Source organism: Schistocerca nitens, chromosome 6 (genome assembly GCF_023898315.1).
Source record: "Schistocerca nitens isolate TAMUIC-IGC-003100 chromosome 6, iqSchNite1.1, whole genome shotgun sequence".
NCBI lineage: Eukaryota > Metazoa > Arthropoda > Insecta > Orthoptera > Acrididae > Schistocerca > Schistocerca nitens.
In genome coordinates, this window is record NC_064619.1 from 694276563 (window position 1) to 694299421 (window position 22859).

The following is a 22859-nucleotide window of genomic DNA, read 5'->3' on the forward strand; positions in this document are numbered from 1 at the left end:
TGTTTTGACCATTCGCCGAAAATGGTACCTCAAACTAGGTACAAGTACAACAGATCCTCAACACCCTATCATCTTTATCCTCTACCATCAAACAGTGAAAAAGTCACGAAGGCACCAATGCCATCCACCTCCAGCATGGACAAACGGAATTCACAATACTCCCCCCGAATAACTCACAGTTCAACCATCCAAGAATTCCTAACAGCTCACCAAATCCAACACCCCAAACTACAAATGCCTATATGAACAAGATCATATTAAATATACACACACGCTGTAGAGAGCCCTTTAAAGTTTGATCATCCATACTCTAAGCGAATGAGAAGCTGCCTCTGGCCGTTCTTCAGACAGTGCTTTATAACACGCTTTTGCGCACTGCCGGGCATTTCGTCTTTCTGCCGCGACTTCGAAGTCATTGTCTTATTCTAAACAGACATTAACACGGACTGATGCATGGTCTCGCACAGGAAACTATACCTTACACCTTATAAATCACATTCTTACAGTCGATAGCATAACACTGAATGATTTTAAATAAAGGACACCCACAACACAAGGAAAATAGAAGAGCCTGCTGGCGTTGTAGCCACTTCCCTCGAAAGTGATTGACCACCTCTACATTTAAATTCATATGTCGCAGTGACCGAATAGTTTATAACTCTGTATTCAATTTCTAGTAATCGATCATTTTTGCACACAAGTACAGGATCACCGTGTTCGGTGCTAGCAACCCTGGAAGTTGCGGTCCATCAACCAAAATTTCTCCCCCAACTCAAGCAAGCATTGTCAGTCAATCATTATGTCGTACCCAATACACAGATGCTACAGATAAGACACCACCGATCTACTGTAATATTATCCATCATAGCTGATATAGCGAAAAATTTTACAGTAAGTGCAACACTGGCCAATCATGTAACAGCTTGATTTCTTAATTTCAGTATCATAGCTAAACCATACATCCTCTACTTTGCAAGTATCATTGCAACCATTCATAGATGACTGCCCAACACGCCCATTCACACTTAATTCTCGAACACATAAAGACGATCAAATTATACCAGACCACGCTACACATATTTCTAAGACCTCGCGCATAGTACTCGATCAATCTCTCTGCGTATGGCGGTCACAGAGCTATCTAGTCCTCTTACGTTAAAAGACCATCCTCACCTCGGCATTGACCTACCTACCCCGCAACATAGCTACCCAATTATTCCTCAACCGAGCAGACGAATACAGCTACACTCCACATCTCTTGACTGAACAGAGCTTTCCTAGTCCTAATCCATCCAAGTGCACCACATTTCTCGAAATGTAACCAAGTCTTGGAGCTTAGCACACCATATCGATCTATAGTAACAGATGTCAAAGTGCCTTAATATAATAGTATACAGTTAAGAAGAACAAGAACGGAGCGATATTTATACACAACGTAGTTCGATAGATTTTTAAGCAAATCACCCAATCTATCATGTGTAAAGTATTGTTCTAGAGTCCATGATCGGTGCATCGAAGGTTGCAGTAGGAGAGAGAGAGTGAGAGAGAGAGAGAGAGAGAGAGAGAGAGAGAACATAAACACACACACACTCCTAAGACTAGAACGTTCAGCACTTCAAAACGGGCAATAACCTTAGATCGCTTACTTTTCCGTCCTGTCAGACATACATCCTTCTCCCCGGTCACATTACGCTGAGCTATCTCTACCCCAATCGTAAAACTTTTCCTTTTTATGATACGAGCCCAGTATAGCCCTGCGGACACGTTTAGTGCCCAATGATCACACCAGATTACGAGTCAGAAACAATACTATTACTCCATCAGGTCTATATAAAAAATGATAGTTATTAGCACCCGGTACATCCTACAAGCAAACAGATACGTATAACAATAGCTTACAACATGTGAAAATTAAAAGTCATCCCGTCACTGACTCTGTAAACTACCATCTGTCGGGTAAGTGTGTACACTGTAAGACGTCCGAGCAGATGTAATTTCGATGTATTGCTCGTGCGCTGCCTGCGATATGCAAGGTATAAGAGAATCGCTGACCAGAGAGCAGTGTTGACTGAGTACGAACTGTGTAGCTGTAGCAGTAAGTTATTGCTAGTCTGGTCTGGAGTCTGCTCTGGTCGGGTATAGTATATCGTGTTGACTGGGCTGGTCGTGGTGCAGCGATGCCGGAGCCTGAGTATTATTGTATAAGGTAAAAAGCAGCCTCGCACATATCTAGTAATGTATCTGAACTCCCATGTAAATGTTTTAAAAAATGTGCTAATACTAATTTTTTGTGATATAAAGTAATTTTTAACAAGCATTCATTTCAACTTAAAAAATTTACTAATTTCTCCAATCCATGATCATTCCGATTGTTGCAAAAGAAAAATCAGTTGCTTCCTTTCATAAATGACAAATCTATCGGCCAGCATTGCACAGAGCTGTGTCAGAAAAATTTATTGCAAGAGCAGACATTTGGCGACTTTATTGAGGTAAGAATTTTTCCTTTTTTTATTCAGAATGATCTTACAGGGCCATGACGCAGCACTGCTGTCGTCCAAAATTTACCAGGTTACTGAATTTATTTTTTATTACAAGGTTTAGGAATTTTTCTGTTTCGAGCTTACATTCAATGAGAAAAGAATTTTGTGGGTACATTAAATGTGAATGCATTTCTGTACGGAGATTATAAATGGGAACCGATTTTGTTCTGGGGTTGCACTAAAATTAGAATCATACTCATATCATTATTATTATTATTTATACCATTTTGTGGGGAGGTTACACTTGGCGACAACCGGCCAGGATCGTATTTCTGAGAAGTAGTCATATATCCGCTCTTATTTACTTAAATGTAGTTTGCATCTGGCGCAACGCATTTACTAATTTGTCACTTTTTCTTTCACAGATCATCGGTAATTTATTGCTCTTTGTTGTAATTGTGTTTGTTCCTTTTTTTTTTTTTGCTTTGTCCTTGTTTTATTTTTGTGCTTAATTTTGATTTGTGAAAAATCCCACAAAAAACAATTAACAGTACATCACGATGTGCAATGAGTGAAATAGCCGACTCGAATAGTTTGACAGATAATACTAGCGACGTTCAGTCTAATAGTGATAATCCACTAATTACACATAATCAGTGCGTGCCGATCATTAATATTGATTTTGATCCTAATGATGAACAAACAAATTCAATTATGTCCACAGTAAATGTAACAATAGATGACGCGGCACGTTCCCATACAATGAACGCTGCCCAGTTTGAATTGTGAACAGATAAATTTCTCTCACGAAGATGAACAATGTAGTCAAAATACGTCAGATTTATTTGATTCCGAGGTAGTGACCCACAGTGCACACCCGATTGGCAAACCTTTTCGAGAATAACAGAATGACCAAATGGTTACACAAAACATGACAATTGCAGGTACGCCATCAAACAGCACAGAGAATAGAGTAGGTAATATTGGCATGGATCAAGTTATGGCATTATTGCTACAACTTAATGAAAATCTCAAACAACAACTTAATGAAAATAATGAAAATGTCAAACAACTAAATGAAAAACAAGATAACAATTCCAAACAGTTGAATGAAAGTCTCAAACAGTCGAATGATAAGCAAGATAACAACTTCAAACAACTTAATGAAAATCAAGACAACCTTAATGAAAATTTCAAACAACCTAATGAAAAACAAGACAACCTTAATGAAAATTTCAAACAGTTGAATGAAAAACACGACAACCTAAATGAACAGAACAAACAACTTAGTGAACAGATTACAGCCGTTGCCGCGCAATGTCATGATACTAAAGAACAATTACGTGAAGAAATTAAGGCTTGTGCTAGGAGTAGTAGTGAAGAAATTAGATCTGTGGCTCAGGAATGAAGTAATACACATGCAGCCACAACTAAATTACTTAGAGATGAAATTAGTGCAGTCGCTAAACAATGCTCTGAAAACGCAACACAGTTACGTGACGAGTTTAAATTAATGTCATCAGAACTTTCACGCACACTGGATGCGAAAGTAGACGCGAAATTTGACAACAGAACAGCCAAATTGACGAACGTTTTAATCACCACCTACAAAACAGTGAAACGCATTACCGTAAATTTATACAGGAACAGAATAAAGTAAAGCAACAAGTCATGGAAACAATTACTGCACAGAGACAGGAAGATAAGCGTAAATTGTTTACGAAACAAAAACATACGTAGACAACAATATTGCTACAGTATCAGACGAAATTAATACTATCAAACAGTTGAACACCGAATTGCATGTTGAAATCTCTGATCTTAAAACAAAAACAGACACACACACACAGTAGTCTTTCAGACAGTGACCGACAGACTTGAACAATTATAACTAATACAGGATCCCGATGCCATCAAAGCAGACGTTAAGAAATTAAACAAAACCAAACGTAAAATACAAGAACAAATTAATGCTTGCGATACTAAAAACGATGATCAGGTAAAAGTACTGACTGAAAAATATGATGAATTGGCCAGTCGTATTGATGTTATCGAAAGTAATAATGACACCAAATCAGACAATACTTCACCGATTTCGTTTAATCAAACACCTGAATTCCAAATTTTACAGCAGACATTCAGTGAGATAGGTTCGTCCAATAATACATTACGTAGAAAACTGTCAACTTTACAGCAAGAAGTGACAGAGATGAAAAATGTTTCAGCCTCTAACACGGCACAGCATACGCCACATTCCGAACATTTCTCACACTCACACAGCCTATATAATTTAGGTAATTTACAGAGAGTACGTGAGTTAGATTCCGAACAGTCACAGACAAACAGATTATCATACAATCCTGAACCTGTTCAGACATACAGAGACGATAATTTTGATTACAAGCACTTTCTATCCGTGAGAAAATTTAAAGTATTTAAAAATGACAGAACACAGATTCACCCATTAGATTGGATACAACAATTTAGCTTTGCTTTTCCACCGACTTGGCCCGTAACACACAAACTTGAATTTATTTGCAGTTTTTTGGAAGGCGAACCGGCAACTCATATGAGACCGATCGCGAGACAATGCTATTCGGTAGAAGAATTTCAGAATGCTTTTCTGTCAGCGTATTGGTCGAAGACGACACAGCGCGGAATCAAGGATCAATTAATTAGTTTACCGAATTATGAGAACTCAAATTTTTCCACTGTCACGGAATTTTTTGAACACATGGTCCAACAAAACCAGTACTTAAGTGAGCCATACAGTGAATCTGCACTTATCCAATTATGTATTTCTAAATTACCACGATCATTAAGGGTATCACTTTTAACAGGTCAGCAGAAAGAAAATATTTCGGCAGTCAGAGATCTGTTACAGCTTTTGGAAGTTCAGCAATCAGATTATACCTTCATAAACAAAAACTTTTCAAATAATAACCAAGGCCAACAAGCATACAGCAATTACGGTCAGCCACGCTATTTCAATAGCAAAGGTAATAGACGCTTCAGGAACGACAACCATCAGAACTTTAATAACAGACAAAATTTTAATTATCAGTATCGTCAAAATTATCAGCAACAGGAACCACATTTTGGTAACAATAGAGGTTTTTCCCAACAACAGCAACAAAACCAACCGGTTAGCATACCTAACCAACAATGCAGTCTGCAAGGTCAACCAAGCTTTAATGTTTCGCCGCCTACACGTATAGCGTCGGCCACACCAAATAGTAACGCACAGCAACAAGGAAATCAGTACGTACAGAAAACACACCATTTCAAATCATATCGCAATGCACCGTATAGAAATCACTATCATGACAGACGTAAAAGTAATGAGCACAATTTTCAGCGTACGTTTAACAACAATCGGTCTTACCAACAACAAAATCATCCGCAACAACAGATTATCATGAATGAACCAGACAGTAGATATCATCCCGAACGTAATACGTCAGGAAGTAATAACAGAACAGTACAAATAGTGGAAATGCCACAGCATCCTCCCGCAAATAATAGCACGTCAGATAGAATTTGACTAGATACAGTACAGGTTGTATCTTCCAGCAACGCAAGCAATACTTTTGACACGCAGAATCTTGTTCACGAAAATGTTATTACTTTTGACGACATCCGAGACATTCTTTTGCAGGAAAGACCAGTTATTCAAAAAACCATTTCACACCATGTCATTGAAGTAAAGATTGGATCATCCAAATTTTCAGCAGTAATCGATTCTGGATCACCTATGTCAGTTATAAATGAGGAAACTTTCAACGAATGTAACAAACAGAATACCTATCCTACATTACGATTAGGCAAAACCAAAGTAAAAGTAGCAGTATCTGGTAAAGGAGTAGATGTAAAATTACAGACACATTTATCATTTTGTATTGCAGGTCATACATTTCACTCAAATTTTTGGATTGTTCCCTTATTGACAACAGACGTTATTTTAGGTACGAATTTTCTGGTACAACATGACCCAGTTATTGACTTTCAAAACTCCTATTTAATGTTAAAGGATGAAAATGTACAACTGGCTTTAGAATTTCAGCACTCTTTATCTGCAGAAGAACAAACAATTAATCGTACAGAGGTCATTTCTGCATCATGTAACATAGACTGTCATTCCACATTGTTCACCGATACGTACGTACACAACTATAATACTCCAGACGAAGCCGACTATGACGTTATACAGATGATTTCTGATAAAGTTAAACAGAGCAGCGCAAATGCAGACGACGAACGCACACAACTACCCAAAATTCTTTTACAGCAAGCTCCAGTTTTTGACAACGTCTCTGGTACTATGTCCGGTTTTATGTATGAATTTCATGTTAAACAGCACGACACGTTTAAAGCCAAACATTATCCCATTCCGTATATTCACAGAGAACAAGTTAAGAAAGAATTGCAAGCTATGCTTGACCAAGGAATTATTGAATCGGCAGTTAGTCCGTACATAAACCCACTCCATATTGTTAAGAAAAAGGATGGTTCACTTCGCCTCGTACTTGATTCGCGCCACATCAGTGACATTATTATTAATGAAACAGATCGCCCTCAAACACTAGAAGAACTTCTACAGAAATTTCATGGTACTGCTATTTATTCCACATTAGATTTGAAATCGGGATTTTGGCAAATTCAGCTCCATCCGGACTGCAGAAAGTGCACGGCTTTTCTCTGTTTTGGTGACTGTTATCAATTTTGTAAATTACCGTTCGGTTTAACTATTTCTTCAGCAGCATTTATTCGCGGATTGAATACTATACTTCCGACGGAATTAAAAGACAGAATCACAACGTATGTAGACCACATTCTTATTGCAGAAGCTAACTGGTCTGAACACAATCTGATTCTTGAACAACTGTTACGAACTTTTCGTGCACAAGGACTCACAGTTAATCTCAGTAAACCGCACTTTGGCAAAACTTCTATAAAATGTCTGGTACATGTAATTTTAGCAGAAGGCATTGCGCCTGACCCGTAAAAACTTCAAGCTTTACGTGACATTACTGTTCCTACGACGAAGAAACAACTACGCAGCTTTTTGGGTTTAATTAACTTTTCCGTAAATTTATTCATTACTCTGCTTTAGACACCCCTAGATTATGTCAATTGACAGGTAAAAACACTATTTGGTCCTGGGATAGCCAAGCATATTCTGAATTTGTCAATCTAAAACAAGCTTTGTTGAATGCACCACTTTTATCACATCCAGATCTTACTAGAAATTTTTCCATTGCCACTGACAGTTCTAACACCGCTTTAGGCGTACACATTTTTCAGGAAATTGAAGAAGATGGTTGTACAGTAATTAAAAACATCGCCTTTGCGAGTCGCATTCTGTCACCTGCTGAACGCAAGTATTCTGTTACAGAACTTGAAACATTATGTGTTGTATGGGCATTTACGAGATTTAGGCGTTTTCTTTATGGAAGACACACTACCGTTTACACAGATAATGGAGCTATACAGTTTTTACTTTCCGCGATTAAGCAGATGGAAACTTTATTTACAGGAATTTAATTTTACAATTGTTCACATTCCCGGTACACAAAATATTATAGCAGACGCACTGTCCCGTTCTCTCAGCAACAATCAGCAAGACATCACAACCAACTTCTGCAAAGCAAATTTCAGCGTCATGTATATTCAACAAGTTGCATTTGAAAATTTCATTTCGTCGTCATTACGAGACATAGCACAAGAGCAGAGTAAAGACAACGTATGGAAAGAAATTAAACACCTTTGGGAAGATAGGAATAATGTTACCATTAGAAACCATTACACTGTTCGCAATAAATATTCTGTTTCGCCGCTCTCACCCTGACTAGCTTGTTAACAAATTAATTTGGTATACTCATTTAAGTTACGCACATTATGGAGTCAGAAAATGTTTTCTTATACTGAGACAGAACTGTTGTTTTGCCAATATGGAGAAACGTATTCGACGAGTTTTAGCGTCATGTAAAATCTGCCAGAAAGCTAAGTCAGACACGACTGCACATATTCCTCCGTTACATCCCATTGTACCTGTTTAATTGAGACACATGGCCGCTGTAGACATTTTTGGTCCGATTCCCAGAACTAATAGAGGTTTTTGCTACATCTTTGTCGCTGTTGAACTCACTTCAAAATTTGTTACCTTCACTGCTACTGCTAAATCTGTTTCGAAAGCATTTATAAAACATTTTCTATTCCATGTAGGGCATGTATTGAAAGTAATTTCCGACAATGGATCACAGTTTCGATCTGCTATATGGACACGTATGTTACGAGCTAGAAACATTTCTCCGATCTATATATCCAGGTATCACGCTTCTTCGAACCCTTGTGAACGACTAATGAAAGAAATTGGTAAACTATGCAGAATCCCAGATCACGTAAGAAACAGTTTGACCGTCCTTACAGCGGAACAGGCAACTGTAAAAATAGTTTTCCCGTCGGTCAACAGATGTCTCAGGCGACGCTACAATGCTAGCTGACCTGTCCATGCCGCGGAATTGGCAACGCTGTATCTTCGGTGACGTGAATGACGCTGATTTGTGTTCGGCTAGAGCGTTGCACGCGAAATGCATTCGTCACACAGCTGACTGTAGACCATGATCGGCTATGGTTTTTCCCGAGTTTTCAATCAAAGAATGTAGATTAGCTCCTGTAATTCTACAAACCAGGTTTATTTCTACTATAGAGATATTTCTCACAATCATATGCGAAATTAAATAAATGAAAAGTAACACACAAATATTTCTCGTGAGTTACTGTTTAAATGCAGACTGTATTGCAGTCGCATAGGTTTTACACTCGCCTTCCATGCCGTCTATTTCCTCTTTGTTATACAGCTCTTCTGATACGGATTATGTTGGTAAAAAAGATCTCCATGTGCAGGTTAACACTAGAAAGTTTTCAAAACCTCAACGTCTTTGAAATATAATCCGTTAATTTACTGACAAATATTGCACTGAGCAGTGGGTTTCGCGTCCTGACATTACCGACATAATTATTTATTTTGCATACAGATTTTGCTTCCTTTCTAAGTATTTCTGTAAGCGTTCTTAAGTATAACCACATTTTGCATTTGCTTACTGTTAGTTGTAAACGAATATAATGTCATGTATGCACTTCACAACGATATCTTCGAAAAAAATAAATATTGTGAAACTTTAAATATCGTGAGTAAAAAAAAATTCTGTGATGGTAAACATCTTAACTTTGCAGTCAGCATATCTACTATTGTCACATGCAGTACTGTTTTGCTCAGATTTAACACATTACTTCTTTCTAGTTAAACGTGGTAGAGTGATCAAGGAAAGGCAACGAAAATTATTTGTGCAGCCTAACGGAGAATCTTTATTTGGTACTTAATTACAATATGAGTAAACTACATTTTTTTATAATTTTCAGTTTTGAGACAGTTCTACTACACTTGTCTTTGAACATTTAAAAAAGTCCAAATCGCAGCAAAGATTTCATTTAAAAATTATATGATATGATTCTTGTACAGGAAGGGCTGCCACGTTATATCAGAATATAAGATCGACAAAATGTATATAGGATCGAATGCTTAGGGCTCTTCATTAATTCTTACTCGTAACTAATTTATTGATTTACCTGAATTTAAAATCCACTCGCGTAACCTTTCTTTATCTTTGATGGGAAATCTGAACATTTTTAATTCAGGATTTGTTCGTCTACTCCTTCCACAGTTGGAATACTCGCAGGTCTTCGGCATAACGACTCGATCCACTACCACTGGTATGTCAGAAACAGTTGTACTTCACAGACGCCATATAGTGGAAAGCTGCCCGCGTTCGGCCGATGTTGCCACATATTTCACAAAACGGAGTGCCATCTAGTGGTTGATTCCACAAGTAAGGGTGTGACGCTGTTGCCGCCTGGTGGCCGTTCCCTGACAAGGGTTGCCTGCTAGACCAAGCGATCGGGCAATCTGTTTCTTACGTGATCTGGGGTAGAATATACTGCCATAAAAAACATATTGATTGGGATACACACATACTGTCATTCCAGGATGTAATTAACTCGATACCAAATGAATCTACTATGCTATCTTCGACTGTTATAATGAAAAATGTTGAACCACCTAACAAAATTAAAGAATTAGTATCCTTTCCTACCTCTCGTCGACTACGACACCATGAAATAATTGACATTGCACTCAACAACATCAAACGTGCCGCAGAGCGCCGGAGAAGACAGCAAAAACAGGTTTGTACACGCCGTGACTTTCACATTGGACAGAAGGTATTAGTACTCACACATTATTTATCTAACAGAGGAAAGAGTAGATGTAGTAAATTTGAGCTTCTATACGCAGGTCCATATCGAATTCGCAGCATTCCTCACCCCAATGTAGTACACGTCGAAACTCTGAGAACCAGAAAAAGTAAAGGCAATCACCATCAGTTATCTGCTATATTAGCAGGTCCTTTGCCTCTCCATTTTCTGCGATCCATTGCTTCCTTCTTAAGGCTGCTGTATGTTGTACCGTCCATCATGTCATCCAGTATCTGGAATCTCTTCCTTCCTCGCTTCCTTTTCCCTTCTACATAACCTTCTAACACTATTTTTATCAGTCCGTCATTCTTTCTTAATATATGCCCAATCCAATTTCTTTTTCTTCTCTTCTCAGTACCTCTTCATTTCTTACTCTGTCCATCCAACTTATTCTTTCCATCTTCCGCCATGTCCAGATCTCAAAAGCCTCCAGCCTTTCTCTGTCTTTTTTCCTCATAGTCCATGTTTCAGCGCCATATAGAAGAACACTCCATACAAGACATTTTATGTCTCTTTCTGAGTTCTCTGTCCAGACCGCTGCAGAAGATTCTCCTTTTCTTATAAAACGCCTCTTTTGCCATTGCTATCCTTGTTTTAATTTCTGTGGTGCACTTCCAGTCGGTGTCTATCCTGCTTCCAAGATACTTAAAATTTTGCACCTGTTCTAGTGTTTCTCCATTCAGCACAATTTTTATTTCCTTATTTCCTCCTATTGCCAATACTTTTGTTTTATTTGTGTTAATTTTCATTCCATATTTTTTACCGTTAGTTGCAATGGTGTCCACCAAATCCTGTAATTCTTTTTCCCCTGTGGCTAGAAGGACCATGTCATCAGCAAATCTCAAACACCCTACTCTTCTTCCTCCAATTTCTACACCTTTGTCATCTAATGAGCGTTGGTCAATCAAATTTTCCAAGTACCAGTTGAAAAGAGTAGGTGATAAACAGCATCCTTGTCTTACTCCTTTCCCTAGTCTGATCCAGTTTGTACTTTCTCCTCTCACTTTAACTGAAACTTTTTGATTAAGGTATAATGAGTTTATAAGTCTTCTGGTTTTCCAGTCCACTCTCTTTTCCCTCATAATAGTCGCCGGCTTGTCCCAAACCACATTGTCAAATGCCTTTTCTAAATCGATGAAGCACATATATAGGTCTCTTCCTTTTTCAATAAACCTTTCTCCCAAGATTCGTAGGAGCACTATTGCATCTCTGGTGCCCGTATTCCGTCTAAAGCCAAACTGCTCCTCGCTGAGATTCTCCTCTATTACTTTTTCAAGTCTTTTATTAATTATTCTTAACATTACTTTGGCTGCATGTGAAATGAGGCTGATTGTCCTGTGCTCGCTGCATTTCTTGGTTCCTTGTTTTTTCGGTAATGGAATCATTACTGTTGTCAAAAAGTCCTCAGGCCATTCACCACTGTCATATATTTTATTACATAACCTCAATATTTCTCTTATTCCATTGTGGTTCAAGCATTTTAGTATTTCTCCCGATATTGTATCTGTACCTAATGCTTTGCCATTTTTCATTGCAGCAATGGCAGACTTTACTTCTTCCATTATGATGGTCGGTCCTTTCTCTTCATCACTTACACTGTTGTGTGATTCAAGTTCCAGAGTTTCTGGTTTGCTATTTGTGTCATATAGCTCTTTTATATATTCTTCCCATCTCTGGAGGACATCGTCACGATCTTTGTACACTACCTCTTCGTCTTTAATCAAAATTTCCATAGTAGCACTTCCTGCTCTGTTTCGTTCCCATGTCATAGTCTTTACTCTGTTGTATAGTAAGTCGTATCTTCCCTTCCTGTCCAGTTCTTCAATTTCATCACATTCCTCTTTTAGCCATTTTTTCCTAGCCTGCTCTGTTTCTCTTCGCAGTTCGTTATTTAACCTTCAGTATATCTTTCTTGCATCTTCAGTGTTCTTGTTTTTCAATTTTCTTCTCTCCTCCATCTTGGAAATCATTTCTTGTGTGACCCATGGTTTTTTTGACCTTTTCCCTTTTACATATCCTATATTTTGCCGTCCTGCTTTAATGATTCCTTCTTTCAGCATATTCCAGTACTCGTTGGCATTATCAGGTGCTTCTTTGTCTCGTAATGTGTTTAGAAAGTCCCGAGACAGCATTTCTGTAATTTGTTCGTTGTTGGACCTTATCTTCTCTAAATCCCACTTCTTCACCATGGTCGCCTTTTTCAGTTTTTTCATTCTTATTTCTATTTCTGCCATAAGTAAGTTGTGGTCACTATTAATATCTGCACCTGGTAATGTGTGCACCTTCTTGATTCCATTCCTGTACCTTTCTTCTACCAGTATAAAATCGATTTGGTTTCTGTATTTATCCCCTGGTGATTTCCAAGTGTAGAGCCTCCTCTTATGGTTCTTGAACCACGTGTTTGCCGCTATCAGCTGCCTTTCCCTGCAGAAATCAATTAACTATTCACCTCTGTCATTTCTCTTTCCTAGACCATGACTGCCTACTATGTTTCCCTCTTTCCCTTCTCCCACAATGGCGTTCCAGTCTCCCATTACTATTTTGCAGCATTTTTTATTTTCGTCCATTATTCTCTCTATTACATTGTACGTTTCCTCTACAATTTGGTCATCATGTTCTGAAGTTGGCATATACACCTGGACAATCAGTAAATCTTTTTGTGCTCCTTTCAGCCTTACACCAATAACCCGGTCATTTGCATAGTATACATATTCCACACATTTAGCCAATACCTTTGTCATAATCATTCCTACTCCATTAATTCCTTTTACTTCTTCTCCTGAGTAGTAGAATACATACATATTCATCTGACTGCAACTCTCCATGTACATTCCATCTTACCTCAGCAACTCCTACGAGGTCCATATGATTCTTTTCCATCTCTCTTTTAAGGTTTTCTAGTTTTCCTGCTTGTAGCAGAGTTCTGACATTCCAGGTACCAATTTTCGTTTTGATTTTTTGCCTTCTTTCAAGTTGTCCCCCCCCCCGGAGATCCGAATGGGGGACTATTTTACCTCCGGACACTGATTTAACATGAGAGGAAGCCATTTTTTGTGCATAAAATGGAGACTGCATTATGCAGGGAAGATAATCTGCAGTGGTATTCCGCAGATTATCTTCCCTGCATAATGCAGTCTCCATTTTATGCACAAAAAATTGCTTCCTCTCATGTTAAATCAGTGTCTGGAGGTAAAATCACGATGTCTCCAATATTAAACCCTTTATTGAATGAACATGCTTTATGATTTATCACACTGTAATGCCATTTCCTGATTTTTATATGACCACTTATGCAATTATATTAATATGAACACTTACTGATGATTATCATATTTTTTCTTGGCAAGTGCCCGGCAAGGTAAGGTTAGCAGGTCGCTTTTCTTGTCGTTATATATCACACCGTGCACATTTTCCATTTTTCGTGTATGTTTGATTGTTTTCCTGTTTTGTTTGTATGCACTACGAAATCTTTAAGATATAACAAACACCAGTTGACTTTGACATTTTGCCTTATGGTATCTCAACATCGTGACTATTTTACATTTTTTTGCATTATGAGACTGTGTGTACATTTTCGCACCTGAACACTATGTTTTTGATGTAATACGTTTTCTGTCATGCTTTGCTGTATGCTTAATTATATCACAAGAAACAAGTTTTTATTTAATGGGTATATGATTTAAATGCAAGATATTAATCCTTATTCATCATTTTCAGAAAGCAATAACGTGTAAAAGAAATAAATTAAACAAACCACAGTGGATTACAATGAAATGGGAATTTCACCTTCGGAATGAACGAAAGAAGATGTAATACCTCGTCATGAAGAGTAAAAGGATCAGAATTAACAAGCATTAACAAGAACATACTATACACATCGTATGATAGCGGTCTTAACTAATTTTTTCTTTCAGAATACGAGGCGATTGATGCAGGCTGACAGACAGAACTACACATCTTAGTTTTAGTGATGAAATATGCTAGAAATAAGAAACTCTATACTATGAATAGTTGTATGAAGTAAATGGTAATATGAATAATGAATAATGAAGTGTCTTTTTTGCAGATGATAATGAATGGTGATGAATAGTTATATGAAGAATATGCTAATATGAATAATGAAGCTTTTCTTTGCAGGTGATGATAGTAATGAAGTTATGGTAATATGAATAATGAAGTTTTTCTTTGCAGGTGATGATAGTAATGAAGTTATGGTAATATGAAAAATGAAGTTTTTCTTTGCAGATGAGAATAATGATGAAGTTTATATATGTACTGTTAGTTAAGAGATGCTATGTAGTATTTGTTGCAGTTCGTTTTGACAGTATGTCTTATGTCGCATGGTATAATGACTGTATGTTTTGGAAAGGACAGCTAGAGTACATACATATTGAGTACACGTTTCATTACCTGTTAATTCGAAGTTCACTACTTTTCAGCATAATATGCGTTGTTTATTTCAGCTTAATAATTCATTTTGTATTTTTTCCAGGAGCAGCTATTCATGAAATTAATGTGCTGTAAGCAGTTAGTTATTAAACCTCTTCTTGTACTTGCATTTTTTTTTACCCATTTGTGTGTGTCATTCATGAATGTGATCACATATACTCTACTTGTTTCATAACCATGCGACAGCTGACTCATGACGAATGACGTTACTAATCCTTATTTGCAGCAATAAGTCAAAAGCAAATATTTTTATGCCCCAGCAATTAATTATCGATCCCAACGCAATGCATTGCTAGCACAAAAAAATGTATTACCAGTCCCAAATAATGCTACCAGTTTAAGAGAGTTCTGAGTAATACTGAATGATGTTTTCTAACCACAGACCTTGGGTAATAGTTACAGTGTGTTACATTTTAAATATGTCCTATGTCACTTGAATGATGAGTTCTGAGTAATACTGAATGATGTTTTGTAATAATGCATAAACACTATGCCAATAATTTCTATTAATAATATTTTTGTTATACTCTATAAATGCTATGCCAATAATTAACTGCAAAGAGATACAGAAAACAGAGCAAGCGCTCTCCGAATGTGGAGGTGACTGGATACGCCTTGGTTACATTTAGAGACAATTTTAGAACACAAAACGATAACTTATGTCGCGGTCGCATGGATGGATCTGACATAAAATCGAAAAAAATGCGAAAACTAATTAGCGCATAGATATAAACTAACCTAATATAGACCGAAATGCGGTAAAAATGAGAACGTACTTGCTTATCTTCTGGTTCGCAGGAGGGAATTTGTACATGGAGTCAAGTATGCGGCAGCAAGAGGAATGCAGGAAAACGATGACTTCGAAGCGAGCCGAATAAGGAAGGCAGTCAATTTTTTCTCGCTGAGTTCGTATTATAGTATATGTCTACTGAGGTAGCAGTGATACACGCGAGTTGAATACTGTATTTGATGCTTTTCAGGAGGACAGAGAATCATTCACGCCTAAACTTACTCACATCTGTGTTAAATCATAACAGAGGGTGTACGGGATGATAGATTGAGACAGAGCTGCAACTAGGTAGGATTCAATCGTTGACTCATTTATTCTAGAAAAGGACAAGTAGTTGAAGGTAGATTTTTTTCCCAGTATTCTATTTCGATGCTTTAGTCACGTGATATAGCCAGCGTTCTAGTCATATGCGGCTACGTCTTCGGTATGTGATTTAAAACGCTGTCTACTTGCCATCATTAACGGTGAACCCGTCGGTCATCAGAGGACTTCCATCTCATTTGTGATGAAGGTTGACACATTCCTCTAAATGCATTTTGATTTACGCGATCCCCACCCTGTCGCATGCTTGGTGTAAAATTGAGACTTCGGCGTTATAACTAAGTTAGCTGTGGGTATTTGTGAGGGCCTGTAATCATTGTGTACACACTTACCCGACAGACGGGTGTTTACAGAGTCGGTGACGGGAAGACTTAATTTTCACATGTTGGACGCTGTTGTTATACGTATCTGTTTGCTTGTAGGATGTACCGGGTGCTAATAACTATCATTTTTTATATAGACTTGATGGAGTAATAGTATTATTTCTGAGTCGTGATCTGGTGTGATCATTGGGCACTAAACGTGTCCGCAGGGCTATACTGGGCTCGTATCATAAAAAGGAAAAGTTTTACGATTGGGGTAGAGATAGCTCAGCGTAAGATGACCGGGGAGAAGGATGTATGTCTGACAGGACGGAAAAGTAAGCGATCTAAGGTTATTGCCCGTTTTGAAGTGCTGAACGTTCTAGTCTTAGGAGTGTGTGTGTGTTTATGTTCTCTCTCTCTCTCTCTCTCTCTCTCTCTCTCTCTCTCCTACTGCAACCTTCGATGCACCGATCATGGACTCTAGAACAATACTTTACACATGATAGATTGGGTGATTTGCTTAAAAATCTATCGAACTACGTTGTGTATAAATATCGCTCCGTTCTTGTTCTTCTTAACTGTATACTATTATATTAAGGCACTTTGACATCTGTTACTATAGATCGATATGGTGTGCTAAGCTCCAAGACTTGGTTACATTTCGAGAAATGTGGTGCACTTGGATGGATTAGGACTAGGAAAGCTCTGTTCAGTCAAGAGATGTGGAGTGTAGCTGTATTCGTCTGCTCGGTTGAGGAATAATTGGGTAGCGATATTGCGGGGTAGGTAGGTCAATGCCGAGGTGAGGATGGTCTTTTAACGTAAGAGGACTTGATTGATCTGTCACCGTCATACGCAGAGAGATTGATCGAGTACTATGCGCGAGGTCTTAGAAATATGTGTAGCGTTGTCTGGTATAATTTGATCGTCTTTATGTGTTCGAGAATTAAGTGTGAATGGACGTGTTGGGCAGTCATCTATGAATGGTTGCCATGATACTTGCAAAGTAGAGGATGTATGGTTTAGCTATGATAATGAAATTAAGAAATCAAGCTGTCACATGATTGGCCAGTGTTGGACTTACTGTAAAATTTTTCGCTATATCAGCTATGATGGAAAATATTACAGTAGATCGGTGGTGTCTTATCTGTAGCATCTGTGCATTGGGTATGACATAATGATTGACTGACAATGCTTGCTTGAGTTGGGGGAGAAATTTTGGTTGATGGACCGCAACTTCAGGGTTGCTAGCACCGAAAACGGTGATCCTGTACTTGTGTGCAAAAATGACCGATCACTAGAAATTGAATGCAGAGTTATAAACTATTCGGTCACTGCGACATATGTATTTAAATGTAGAGACGGTCAATCACTTTCGAGGGAAGTGGCTACAACACCAGCAGGCTCTTCTATTTTCCTGGTGTTGTGGGTGTCCTTTATTTAAAATCATTCAATGTTATGCTATCAACTGTAAGAATATGATTATAAGGTGTAAGGTATAGTTTCCTGTGTGAGACCGTGCATCAGTCCGTGTTAATGTCTGGTTAGAATAAGACAATGACTTCGAAGTCGCGGCAGAAAGACGAAATGCTCGGCAGTGTTCAAAAGCGTGTTAGAAAGCACTGTTTGAACAAGGGCCAGAGGCAGCTTCTCATTCGCTTAGAGTATGGATGATCAAACTTTAAAGGGCTCTCTACAGCGTGTGTGTATATTTAATATGATCTTGTTCATATAGGCATTTGTAGTTTGGGGTGTTGGATTTGGTGAGCTGTTAGGAATTCTTGGATGGTTGAACTGTGAGTTATTCGGGGGGAGTATTGTGAATTCCGTTTGTCCATGCTGGTGGTGGATGGCATTGGTGCCTTCGTGACTTTTTCACTGTTTGATGGTAGAGGATAAAGATGATAGGGTGTTGAGGATCTGTTGTACTTGTACCTAGTTTGAGGCGTACAACATTGCGCGCATTTTCGGCGAATGGTCAAAACAAGATCCTGTTGTAGTAACTGAGATCGTTCTGTTTATAGACAGGTTGCAGAAGGTAATAGATATGTCTTTCTCCGACTTAAATTGCAGAGATCAGGGACCAGGCTTTGAATATTGTCGTATGTGCTTGATGCTTTGTATAAAAGTTTGAATCTTTAATTCAGCTTGGTATTTCTAGGTGTGTGTAAAATTAATGTTAGTGTTGAAAGTGCGAGAAAGATGAGTTGATTGGTGTTTAGATAGAGGCTACGTTTGTAATTCGCAAAGAGGGGATGAGAATGGTAAATTGATTGATGGGCATGGTTTCTGGGGTGATATATGAGTGTCAAGATAGGGTTGAGTGGGGGTACCTGCGCACGTCTGCTGAGTTATTTTGCGAGCGGATCTGCAGGCTCTGCTATGCGTTATTAGGATAGTTTATGAGTACTGAGCGTATCTACACATCTGTGTTGTGTATTATTTAGTAGCAGTTTGCTATAGTGTGTACTGAAATTATGATTGGGTGTGTGTCTGTGGGCTGTGCAACATGGTCCAGGGCACATCTGGGATTGTTGTTTTGTGATAGTGTGATAGATACACTGTATGGTTAAATAAGTTGTTCGAAAAAACTAAACAGTGTTCTCAATGATTACACGCGCCAGCAGCGCAGATCAGAGTGATTTGGTTTTTCCGTCACCATCTAGGTTGCATGCGAGTAGTAAATGTTTTCCCGGCCGCATTAATAGAGTGTGTCAAGGAGGTGTGAGCTATTCTGAGAATAGACGTGAAGGCAGGTCCAGACCTGAGACGCCGGCGGTATACATGAGAAGAACAATGCAGCTTTCACATGTGTCGGCTGTCACGAGTGCTCGGAAGATGAACTTGGCTGGAGACTCTGGAATCCCCTTCCCCGCCGACCGCACGCGCGCGCGGCCTGCCTTGGAGCGTAACCTAAGGCGCATAGGCGACATCAATTTCTCCGGTGATAGGTACGAATGCGACTGTGTTGAGGTCATGTTTGGGGGATGCCGAGCAGAGACCTTTGGTCGGTTTGGCAGCTGGTGGTGTTTGGGCGCGTCTGTTGCACTATTTTGCGAGCATGTCTGTGCACTGTGCAGTGCTTTATTTGGAGAGTTTAAGAGTACAGAGCTCGTCTGCTGATATTGTGTACTGCATTATTTAAGAGCTGTTTACTATTGTGTGGTGAAATTAGGAGTTGTTTACGTGTTTGTGGCCTGTGTCAGATGACCACAGTCGGATCAGTGTGGGTGTTTTGTGACAAATATACTCCACGACTAAATAAAAGGGCTCCAAATAAATAGAGTGCAGCCCTCCCTTACTTCCCCGAGCAGCACAGCGCAGTCTGAACTGATTTTGCGCAATAACGGCAATATGGTCAGAATGTGAGTGAGTAGACAATTAAACTGGACAAAATTATCTGTAGAGGAGTTACAGGTCTGGAATGGAATGAATATCTTGATGGGTGTGGTTGTGTTGCCAAGTGTAGTGCACTACTGGAGTTCAGAAACTGCCTTATGTCAGCCTTACATATCGAAACCTATGAGAAGTAAAAGTCTGAAAAAGATATGTAGCAAATAAATAAAGTACACTTGTTCTTCCTTCCATCAGCCTATGCACTGAAATTATTTGCGAAAATTAGCAGTTGTTTGGCTATTTGGAGGTAAATGTTTTGCATTATTTACGAGCGGTTCGCATGTCTGTAGGCTGTGCTATGAGTTATTTTTAACTGTTTACAATTAGCAAGCGTATGTCTAGAACATTATAAACGAGTTATGTAGGAGTGTTTTGCAGGTCTGTTTGATGTGGGACATGTCGGTGTGATATATATACTCCATTCCTAAATAAAGTAAATTCATTCCTCGGTCCATGGACCTAGTGCAGGGTGAGTCCATTTACCAGAGACGTGTAGGAAGAGGTTGAGTGCTGGTGGCTTAGTTTGAAACAAATTTCTTAGGTTGGTGGCAGAAGCGCAAGTGAGCTTTGTTTACTGGCAGATTTCATACTTGGCGCTGGTTCCTAGGAGGAGGAGGTGACGTTCTGGTCCTCGAAAAGTAGTTGAAATTAGGGAGTTGAACACGTTTGCATACGTATATGAAATTGTAAATTCACTTATTTAATATAGCTGGGGTGGTGAGAGTAAATTAGCGAGCGTTCTCGCGACGAGCAAACGCGCTGTTATACGGTCATGGTGGATTCCACTGTCGGTCAAACTCTGGCGCCAAACGTATCCTTTGTATGGTACGCGGTCGACAGGTTCCATCATGTCCGGCGTTAAGTGCTCGCGGGCGCGGCCGACCGTTTGTGGCGGGACCCTCAGGCGCCGCTCGCCGCCGACTACCTGGAGCGCTGGCCGTGGGGGTGTGCCAACACCGACTCAAAGGAAGGCCCGGGCGCTACGTCATCAGTCGTTAGTGACGTCACAACGGCTAGGCAAGCCACATGGCGTACGATCGTGAGTGTTAGCTGTGCAGTGCCGTTCCTTTTGTGTAACATATTGTGTGTTTTCCACTACAGCAGTTATAGTGAGAGTTTTCACCATGGTGTACAAGTGCTGTGTTCCTCGCTGTAACGGGAATTATCCAAATGGACCTAAGGTCCATGTGTTTTCGTTTCCTAACGACGAAAACCTTCGTCGTAAGTGGATTGCCGCCATTCACAGGGATGCATTTTCAACAACCAAGTATTCCAAAGTAAGTAAATCCGATAGCGTTCCATGTTTTCAGTTTTTATAGTTCTATATTCTTTATTTATACCTTTTGAAGACCTGTACGATATTGTACCCAGGCACCACTACTGGTTTTGTGTCTTCAGTCTTACGTAGTAAACGAATTTTGACCGGTCAGTTCAGCAACTAGTATTCACACTTAAATAGGCGAAATAGCTTTTTCTACATTATTTTTTATTTACTTGAAGGCACGATTTATTTGACCTGCATGGAGGCAAATACTGCTTTTCAGAGTAAAGATCATACAGTTAGCTGTGTTGTGACAAGTCAGGTTGTAGCAAAGATTTCCACTGAAAATAATTGTACGATGTGTATGAGCTCTAACACAATCGAATTAGTCTTCAACTTCAGTCATTATTTTCGAAATTATTTTCAGGTATGTGAACTACACTTTCCAAAAGAGGATGTTCTGAAACATACAGAGTGCTTTGACGAGACAACTGGACGGAAAATAGTGGCTCCACGCTACACACCGCGACTTAGAGCTCAATCTGTGCAATCAATTTTTCCCAAGTGTCCTCAATACCTGACAGTGATACAGAATAAACGAGAAGACCCAGAGGCAAGAAGAATAATATTGGACAACAGCGCTGTGTCTGCTGCAATATCTGAATCCTTGTGTACATACAAAATGTTTGAGGAAAGGAGAAGATGCACAACATTTAGCGAATTTATGGACTGTTTGGAACGGGAAACATTTAGTGAATGTTGGACTGTGGTTAAGTAAAAGGAATTTGTGTTATTTGCTTTTATTGACACTTCAAATTTTGTGCCGTTTTTATCAGTGTCCGCTTGTATAACTTGTGATTTAGAGATAAATGTTTTTAAAGAACAAACAGCCTTAAAAACTGTAGGGAGTCACATTTTTCCGAAAAAGATTCAGGATATTGGTGAAGTGAATAATATTTTGGAACTACTACTGTCCATAAGTGCCAATGTTCAAAGTACACAGGACAACATTAATATAATCTGTGTGGTGTTGCAAAACGTTAGTAAAGTTACAGAAGGAAAAGAGAGAAATATAGAATTTCTAATGGAACAAGTTACGCTGCTGCCTGTAGCCCAAGAACGCTTGAGGTATTCTCCTGAATTTATTGTTTTTTGTGCCATACTATTTTCAATTTCCCCACATGCATATAGGATTATGAGAGAGTCTCATTACATGTCTGTGCCACATCCTCGTACACTTCACATTTGAAATGTCTGCTCGTGTCTGTGTATGTGTGTGTGTGTGTGTGTGTGTGTGTGTGTGTGTGTGTGTGTACCTGTCCTTTTTTCCCCCAAGGTAAGTCTTTCCACTCCCGGGATTGGAATGACTCCTTACCCTCTCCCTTAAACCCACATCCTTTCATCTTTCCCTCTCCTTCCCTCTTTCCTGACGAGGCAACTGTTGGTTGCGAAAGCTAGAATTTTGTGTGTATGTTTGTGTTTGTTTGTGTGTCTGTCGACCTGCCAGCACTTTCATTTGGTAAGTCACAACATCTTTGTTTTTA